Source organism: Mixophyes fleayi, chromosome 2 (assembly GCF_038048845.1).
Source record: "Mixophyes fleayi isolate aMixFle1 chromosome 2, aMixFle1.hap1, whole genome shotgun sequence".
Taxonomy (NCBI): domain Eukaryota; kingdom Metazoa; phylum Chordata; class Amphibia; order Anura; family Limnodynastidae; genus Mixophyes; species Mixophyes fleayi.
This window is the reverse complement of record NC_134403.1, coordinates 313,937,484-313,944,097: the sequence shown is the minus strand read 5'-3', so window position 1 is coordinate 313,944,097 and position 6,614 is coordinate 313,937,484. Positions and strand designations below refer to the sequence as shown.

The window sequence follows — 6,614 nt, the reverse complement described above, 5'->3', positions numbered from 1 at the left end:
CTTTGAAAATGTGCAAAATTAAGCTAAAGGTGATTAACATGTTAAAGGAATCTTGTTCTTGTATTGCGGGATTCATATATGTGATTAGTTTTTTGTGTGTAGTGTACGCTATAAATATATTAATCATGCAACTAGTGTATATGAAGTAATAAAAAAAATAGTAAATAGTCCTTAGCTGCTTGTTGTTGTTACTCATCTTTTTCCCATTAGTTCAATTATATTACTTTGTACTGTTACCTATTGCTCTTATAATCTATACACTATATACCAACCTCACACCTTACAGATACACTCAATGCTTTCTAGTGATACCAGTTTCCATCACCTTATACTACTCACATCCTCATTGTCACACAATATACACATATTCCTCATTTATATTCAACAACCCTATACATGCCATCCTTAGCCCATCCTTTCTTCATATATACAACTACAGTAACTTCATTCCAATATTAAAACAGACTCCCCTAGGGGAGATCAATATCTCCGTACATTTAAAACGGATGTTGTCTTTTTTGGTTTTCGATCATCTTAGTGGAACAAGTTTGGAGTTTTTTTTATTGTAAGCGGATCGTTTGATTATTATTGTCAGTATTACGATTAGCATATAATTGCTGACCTAGATGTAAGGTAATTTTTATATATATGTGCGAATGCATGCGATTACATAGAAGCAGGTGTATGCATATGCACATATACTTTTAGAGTCTTATATATTGACTTTTGCCAATATTTGTATGTGGATTTATGTACAAAGGATCCATTAGAATGTCTATTTTATATGATTTTTTAGTTTGCTGCATTTTTTTATTTTAATTTATTAGATTTCGGTTTCATCAATATGCCATTATTATGCACATTATTATACATGTGCTCCATTGTATTGACATGTTTGGGCATTACAACCGCTGCATGTTTAGACTTTTATATGTTTGTTTATGGTACATTGATAAATTGAAATGGTCACTTCAATTGTGGAGTTCTGAGTTTTTAACCACACCCTTTAGCTGTTTAAATAAGGGTAATTGACACTGTTGAATCAGCTTTGAGAAAGTCCTACTTTCATTAGGACGAAGTGCATTTTTTTACCGAGCTCAGTGTGGTCTCGGTCTCCGGATGTTAATACCCTCTCCGTGACAAGCGGATAGTTTCAGCTTGCATTTCGGCACCATAAAGAGTTTGCCTGAACAGCGCACACTGGAAATCACTAATAGAAGGGATTTTTTCCATTCACATGGAACCCACAGGATGTCTGCCTATAAGTGGTTCAGCTATTTGAATTTTCTGTAACCTTTCTGGAGGCCCCTCGATACCGGTAAGACACTTCCATGTTAGCTGTGCCCTGACCTCGGGAGAATACAGGGCCGTCTTTCCCATTGGGCACAATGGGCAGGTGTCTGGGGGCCCTGCAGCCCAGGGGGGTCTCCTTCTCCATGCGGTGCATGTCATCACGCCCGCCCGACATCCATTGCGGAGCGCGACGGAGGAGGAGACCATGGAGAGAGCCGGATCGCCAGCTGACCGCAAGGTAAGTATTGTCTTTTTTTTTTTTTTACAGGTTTTTTTTTTTTTTTTTTTTATTGCTGCCTCCGACGGGCCTCCCTGGGCTGCAGGGCCCATATATATAATCATTTTTATTTTTTTTGTATATATAGGGGCCCCGGTGCACTGCTGTGCCCGGGGGCCCAAGATGTTCTTAAGAGGGCCCTGGGAGAATACAATCCAATACGAGAAGGTATATGCATTCTGATTGAGTTTCATAAGGATTTGATTCTAACTTGCATGAACTCCTCATTCTGGTACTATAGTTATTTTTTGGGAGACATTATTATTGCTGGGATAAATTTTTCCTCAATTGGACTTCCGTTTATACCTAGAGGAGCGGCATGTTTCAGCATTCACATTAGCCAGAGGTATCTGGTATGGATTTCTATTTTCAAAGTTTTTTAACTTTTACATTATATTTTTTCAGTTTGTCGCCATAAAGCCCTGGCTTCTATACAATTAAATTTTTAAGGGCATATGCACATTGGATAGTTTCTTATGTGATAATATAACTATACATTTATTGGTTTGATATCAATTTTAATGAGACAGTGTTCATTTCATTATTGATGTATATGTTTCATATTGAAGATCCATAGTTTATTACATTGGTATTGTCTGTTACATTTGCGATTCTAGCAGGTTTGCAGCACTTTTTGTTTTTATATTGTTTATAAGGACATATGCGCATTGGATAGTTTTTCATGTGATAATATAACTATCCATTTATTGGACTGATTTTAATGAGATAGCGTTTATTCCATTATTGATGTTACTAATAAATGTTTCATATTGAAGATCCATAGTGTACTATATTGTTATTGTTTGTGACATTTGCGATTCTAGCAGGTTCACAGCGCTCTTTGTTTATATATTTTTCATTCCAATATTACCTCACACATTTAAATTTTCATCCTTGTTTTTTTCTTTTCCTGGAACCTGGAGTTTATTTTTCTCTTAACAACCTAGCAGTCTTGCAACAAAGAGACTAGATCCACATTTAATACACCCAACAAACCCAGCGCACACACCATTACTTAACCCAGCATTCCATGGCAGCAACAATCTAATATAAATACCTAACAAAATTTTTGTTGCAGGATTCTCCACTTATCTACTCCCAAACTCTCCTGTCAGTCTAATCAATGTTTGATCATTCTTTCACAATAAAATATCTTGGGGCATGACTGAGAGGCAGGAAGTGGATTTGAGGTCTGATAGTGTAACGCCCCCTGCGGGGAAAGACAGGGACAGACGCAACACAAAAGAACTTACCTTGTAAACGATGGTCACCTCCAGTCCGCCTCCGATATCCCAGCTGCGATCCAATCCCAGCAGATCCGCAGCCGCAACCCGTCACCTCCAATCACGTCCCTCTACGGAAGAGACAGAGATTACGGCCGTGCCTACCAGGTAAGGGCTGTCCGAGACTACGGCAAAGAACAAGGACACGGTCAGTCCAAGCTCACTTGCCGCCTCCTCACTTTGTTCTTGCCAAGACGCGGGGGACTACAGGCACTTAAGACCAAGACTAGTCCGAGGACTAATCCCGCCTCAAGTACCTCACACACCTGCCGGTGAGGGCCTAACCGAAAGGGGGAATCGAGCGTGATACTCACAGGGACACTCCCACTTCCGATCCGGTTCCTCTGCGCCTTCCCGACTCCGGATGACAAGAACACACAGCCTCCCTCTACGCTCTCAGTGAGACTAAGATGGCACCCACAAAACTGGACTGACTACAACAGCGACCCGACCCTAACAACGTTCTAATGGTCGGCAACGCAACTAAGTCAAACCACTATGACTAACTAGGTGTGGTGCACTAACGGAAATGCTCACTTACACACTACGGGGAACACCAGCCGGTGTTCATGGACTAAACCGGAGGACGGTTCCTAACCCCCTCACTCAGGTCGTACCAAGGAGCTGCCTTCTTACTATGGGGTCACCCACAGACCCTAAGGACCGGTTCTTTAAGCCCGGCTGAGGCTCAGTGGAACAGCACACTAACCCGCAGGCCGACTGCCGCACGGAACAGCCGATCGAACTGAACCGCCCGACTGCCTGTTCTCGGGTATCTCACACGTGTCCCTACGTCCGGAACCACAGGTCCACCTGCACGGAACCGGCCTTGAGGACCCTCAATCAGAACCACGGCCGCCCCTGGAACTGCCTCAAGGTGTGCTGCACTGCCACCAACTCACTCAGCCACCCCCTCTGGGTACCAGTGTGACCCCGGGGACCTAAGGGACAGGAAAACTACGTGTGTTCTCCCCTGACTATGTGTATGCTGGTAACTACACTTGTCCCCACAGCACGGGTTAGCACAGAAAACCACAGGAACAAGAGCCTACCTTTAATGGGGGCCTGACGTCTTGCCCCTGGACACAACTACGTAGCACACCCAAAATACTGTAATTCAACAATACCCGACTCACAGACAGAATACAATATACAGTACTTTGTAAGCTACTTACCAGAGCACACCGCTGTTAGCCAACCAGCAGGTTGCTACAGCACCACAGGAGCCTCCGCTCTACTGTACCTCCTAACCACATGTGCTCACCTCACACAGGACCGCGCCTACACTCACGAGGCTCCCACGCCTCTACCTCATCACCTCCAGGGCCTTCTGCGCATCACACCATGGGCCTCTGCCCAGCTACACAGAGCCTTGTACTCTGATTAACGGGCCTCAGCCCCCTCTCTACCTCAGGGCTTTGAGCCCACTAACTAGGGCCTTGTGCCCTGCTACCTAGGGGTCCTAGCCCCTGACTACCGAGGCCTGTGGCCTCCCTAGCTATCTACTAGGGCCTTGTGCCCTTTATAGCTTACGGGCTACCAGCCCCTACACAGGCCCTGTGGCCCTCCTATGGCCTCTAGGCCACTAACTGCCTAAGGGCCTTGTGCCCTTGCACCTGGGGCTCTCACGCCCCCTGTCTAACTAACAGGGGCTTGTCCCCTTTACCAAAATGGCCTACTGGCCCACTGACTTTATCGGGGCCTAGTGCCCAAGTCCCTGGGCCTTGTGCCCCTAATCCTCTGTGCCAACGGGCCTTGTGCCCGACCGTGGCCCCGGGCCTAGTGCCCGAATTTAACATTGAATATACTTACCTGCTCTGCGCAGGATACTCAACTTGCCACGCCGTCTTCTTCCTTCTCCGAGTCTTCCAGACCCTCCAGCCGGCGGCGCCTCTTCTCCTCTTCGGCGCTGGATCTGCTGTTGCTGCTGGGGCGGGGGCGCTCTCAGCCCTTACAAGGGCTCCCCGCCGACGATCTCCGCCGCTTCTGGTCTTATTCCTCTCTGGGCGTCCCACGACGTCCTTCTCTCTCCGCCGCCGGACTCTTTCTACCAAAATGGCGCCACCCGGCGACTTATATAGTCGCCGGCGTGACGTCATTAGCCGGCGCGAGCGCTGATTGGCTTGCGCCGGCGCCAATCTTTCAAATGGCTGGGCGCGAGCCGCGATTGGCTCGCGTATCCGGCCGCTGATTGGCCAGCGGGGAAAGATGAGCCCTGATTGGCTCATCCTTCCTCCGCGGACGGGAAGAAAGTCATACTCACCGCCGCTGGATCGATGGATGGGTAAGTTTTTCTCCTCTTCTTTCTTCACCCACTTGTAGGGCACCGCCATCTGAGGATTCTTCAGCCCCTCCAGGGGCGCAGCACAGCCTGACATCTTCGCCCTCTTCACGGGCACCAGGCACGTCTTCTGTCCCTCCACAATAGTATGAGAGTACATACAAAGCGAAAGGCAATCACAAACATGTCTAGAAACCTACATTCTGCTGTATTAGACAAAATTAAGCAAATCATTTTTGGTAAGTTACATTGACTTTAGAGAGGATCGCAGTGCAATGACTAAAATAAGTAATAAGCCTACTTGAATCGTGAACCTAAAAGGAACTGGACATACCAGTTAATAAGATTAATGAAAATACTTTGGTTCTCTGGCACATCCATTTGGGGGACACTGCAGACCATGGGGTATAGCGGGCGCTGTGCGGGGAGTAAGGCACTAAGGGGTATATTCAGCCTCGGACTGGCCTGCCGGTCAGTCGGGCTATAGACCGGTAGGCCCGGACGCGATTAAGCCCCGCCCCCTCCGACATTGGGGCGGAGCTTGCAGGGAGCACCTCGTATACGGTCGTCTGCGGCGGCAGTGTAAGAAACACACTACCGCGCAGGCGCAGAGAGCCGTGTCTGGGATCTCTGCCCAGACACGGCTTTCTGCGCCTGCGCGGTAGTGTGTTGTAAACTTCAGCAGGGGAGGAGGAACTGTCAGTACCCGCGGCCGCACAGAGGAGCATCGCCATTATGTAAGTTTTATGTTGCCAGCCCATGATTGTTTGCTATCCTTACTGGGGTTTTCTTTTTGAAAAAAAACCAAAAAAAACTTTAAGTCCTGTCTGTGTTATTTGTGTGTTTTATGTGACTGGTGTTATAGTTAGTTTTATCTTTTTTTTGTGTTGGAATGAGGCTATAGAGAGAGGAAGGAGTGTGGGGGCTAGGACAAGTTGGGGGAGTCAGAGTGCTCCCTGTGAGAGTGTGGAGAACCAAAGAAAGGAAAGTAGAAGAGGATGTCGTAGAGAAGGTGCTGGAGGAAGCAGGGTGATAACAATGGGCTGGTTATAATAAAGTCTGGCTGCGATATTCATTTCTCCCATGATGAGACTTGTGCTCTCATAAATAGTACAGTAGCCTGTTATACACAGATTTTTGGTAGTGACGCAGCAGACACCGCTGAGTCACAAACACCAGTAGTGGAATGGTGTCCGCAATGCTGTAATGCAGTAGGCCCATTATATCAGAATAATGTTTATTGCACTGTGCTTTAAACAGGGGACTGAAAGGAAAATATCTGATGGAAAAAAAGGTTTGCTGCAGCAACAGGAGGGGGCCCTCCCCTGATTTTGGAACTGTTATTGTTTCCATGCATCCTTATTAGCAGTGCGGACTGGCCCAGCGGACTACCGGTTAAACCACCAAATACCGTACGGCCACACCCCCTTTTACCAGTGGACGGACCCGGCGTCCCCGCTGCTCAATTGCGATCTCAGCT

At 46.9% G+C, this 6,614-nt stretch overlaps 1 protein-coding gene across 10 annotated transcripts in view; it reads left to right on the top strand.

Moving 5' to 3' along the window:
• Nucleotides 1-6,614, top strand: part of TSPOAP1 (TSPO associated protein 1) — a 341,002-nt gene that overhangs the window by 275,000 nt on the left and 59,388 nt on the right. The window lies entirely within an intron of this gene.